Genomic DNA, 3,289 nt, shown 5'->3' on the forward strand with positions numbered 1-3,289 from the left:
CCACCTTTGACAGTGCATGCAGCATCCTACCACAGCACCTCAGGTTGTGTACATTTTTATTCCATCTCCCCCTGTTAAGTTTTCTCAGAAGATGCAAATATCTGTATGTTCTGTGAACAATTTCACACAGATAGTGAATTCTTCAATAAGAACTTTAAACTGTATTATTATTATTTACTAATTTAATACCTGCTAGTAGAATAAAGCATGATTTCAAGCATTTTGAGAATTATGTTTGTTGTAGATAATTGTCGTTGGTTTTGTTTGCTCCAAGGACAATTAAAACCTCGTACTTCAGGGCACACTGCAGTGGCAGAGGGAGACCACCAGCTTTCCCAAGGAGAGAATTATGCAAACATGGCTTTTCAGAGCAGCTGGGCTTCAGCTGTCCCACCTAGAATAGTAGCCCACCTGGTGTAAATAGTCTTCCATGCTGCAGAAATTACTGGAGAATTTTTAGTCCTGCATCATGCAAGCCATGCTGTGTATGGAATTATCATATTTCCTCTCTGGCACCAGGCTCAAGGGATGTGTTTGCTAGAACCTGCACTCACAGAAGAAAAAGTCTCCAGAGTTCATTTATGCAATGATGTCCTTTGTAAAGCTGCATAAAATGTCAAAGGAAAAATTTCATAACTTCTAAAAAACCTTAAAATTTTCAAAATTATGTTTTCTTCAACATTTTACAGCAATACGTACAAAGTTTTTTATTAAAAGGTCTGTGTTAGAAAATACTTAAGGTTTTGATTACTGATTTCCTTTTCCCTTTCTACACTTTTTGTCTTTCTTCTTTCCTCCTTTAGGAGGACAGGCAAAGGGAAAAGGACAGGCAACTAGAACCCAAAAACTTCCTATTTTTTAACTTTCATATTTCAATAAAAAGCATGACTGAAAACATTAATTTTTGAAGATATGCCATATGTTTTCAATATAATTTGGTTGCTCTAAACATTGGCCAACTCAAGCCTATTTTCAAGTGGCCAGGAGTCCTGCAAGGGGCAGAGCCAGCCAACATAATTCAGAGAAGATGCCAAGATGCTCAAGGCTCTCTCCAAATTAAGGAGGATCAGTACAGTCAGAGGGCCAAAAAGGCAGCCCTCCCTTCTTGTGCTAAGCAGATCCTGATGCCAGAGCCTTAGACCATGCCTGTGTTCCTGACTAAAGGATTGTGATGCATCGGTGAAAATGCACACCTCTTAGCCCTTTCTTCCACCCTACTTTACTGCAAGGGGAATTACGATGCCTAAAGCCAGTACAGCATAATAGAGGAAAAACTCCTTTCTTTTACTTTGTTTCTAAAATGTCAACATATTCTTTGCAGTCCAGTGGAAATGAAAATAATTAACATTGTTAATGACTTACAATTCAGACTCTTTGGATTCCTTGCAGTATAACCCTCAATTAAAATTTGTGATAGGCAGAATGATGTGGAAAATATGGTTCTGCAGAGGTCTGAACTATGTGGGTGATTTAATCTCCAATGGGCCTATGATAACCTTCGAAATCTCCAGAGTAAATTAAGTCTTCCCACACATGACATCTATTCACATACCTAAGAACTGCAAACCAAATCCATACTCATTTAACGTAGCAGCCTGAGATAGTTACTCCATGCAGAGATAGCCAATTCGGGAACATGTCCCAGAGGCAGTGTAAATGTACAGGCATGAAGATGCAGATAACAATACTACAGCCCCCATTTGCACTCTGTAAGACTTGGGAAGTGAGTGAGGACACATTCCTCTTCTTTACCACTGAAATGAACTAGCCAAGTTTTCTAGTCTTCCCAGCATGCAAGTATTGGGATTTTCCAGGCACATAAAACCCCAAGGCTTTCAAGTCAGAAACACATTGTTAAAGATTTAACAAAGGCAAAAGTTGAATCAAGCTTTTGTGGCAGACCATAAAGGCAGAGGGGTTTCGCCAAGACAAAATTCCTGTTGATCTCCTTGCAGATCTCACATATTCCTTCTTTATACATGCCAGCCCACCTAATGGGATGGAGGTTTTAAATCCTCCATCCATGGCAAAAGAAAAGACATTGTCTTCACTTCTCTAACACTGAATAGTGAGTCGTATTTCCAAAGGAATTCACTGGGGAAAAACATGATCTGCTACCTTTTGTTTTTAAGATGAGATAAATAGTGAATGCATAATTAAAATTATTTTCCTTTTTTTGTCTTGTTGCAGTTTTTAGTGTATTACATAGATCACCCAGCAGCTCTAAATTTTGCTTCACCTTTCTAACCAGCTGTCACCACCCTCATATATCATAGCGTATACAGCTTTTTAAAATTAGGTGATAATTAAGTTCACTATGGAAACATTCACTGGAAACATTCAGAAGATGCACAGTGTTACAACAAAAGGAAACAAGTTTCATAACATAAGCCATAATGAGTCTGTCCTCTCTCAGACAGTACAGTCTGTACAGTGAGAACATCTTTCCTTTACTTCAGTTCTGTTTTTATTTTTTTAGATAAATCCATTGAATAGTGATACCAGAGAGCTGGCAGCAACAAATACATTTGGGCCAACATAGCAATCTGCCAGCGCAGAGTGAGTTGCAAGAGCAAGACCACAGATGTAGGTAGGGAGCCAGTAATTGAAAGAAGCAGAACAAAATCAGCTCCCATTCAGCTGGGCTGGGCTGGGACCAGGCTGAAAAGAAAATAGGAGCTAATGGTGTGTCTTCTGGGCAATCACTCTGCCTTATGGTTTGGTTAACACCTTGGTTTCATTGACCTGGTCAAATTTGGTTTAGCTGGGAGTGCTGTTTATTTTGATCAGCACTCTGGTGCGGGCACCGTGGGAGAATAAAACTGCTGCAGGATTCCCTCTGCCTCTCAAAGCAGCCAGCTGGCAAGGCGGGTGAAATTGACCCAGAAAATCCAAATTCAGAGCAGGCGTTACAATGTCAGTTCCTCAAGAAAACTGAAAAAAACTGCATGACAAAACTGTCATGCAGTTTTGCTACTACAGATATCCTGACTCAGGACTGTGGATTTTGTAGGAAAAAATGAAGGGACAAAATCCACTTGCAATTGGGAATGGAACTTAAGCCAACCCAGGTAAAAACTGAAAAGAATAAAGTATTTTGGGAGGAGAAATTGGCTGAGCAATGTCACCTACATCAAGCTGTGCAGAATGCTTCCTGATGCCTTGGACCTGGACCAAACTTTCCCTGAAGAAGTATTTAAATGTTTTTTTTGTCTTCCAGCTTTCTGGCTCTGCCTCTCTACTGGAGGTACAGCCAGGGCATATCGAAGGAATGCACCCCCCCCCACCC

This window comes from Haliaeetus leucocephalus, unplaced genomic scaffold (genome assembly GCF_000737465.1).
Source record: "Haliaeetus leucocephalus isolate CR32 unplaced genomic scaffold, Haliaeetus_leucocephalus-4.0 Scaffold428, whole genome shotgun sequence".
Taxonomy (NCBI): domain Eukaryota; kingdom Metazoa; phylum Chordata; class Aves; order Accipitriformes; family Accipitridae; genus Haliaeetus; species Haliaeetus leucocephalus.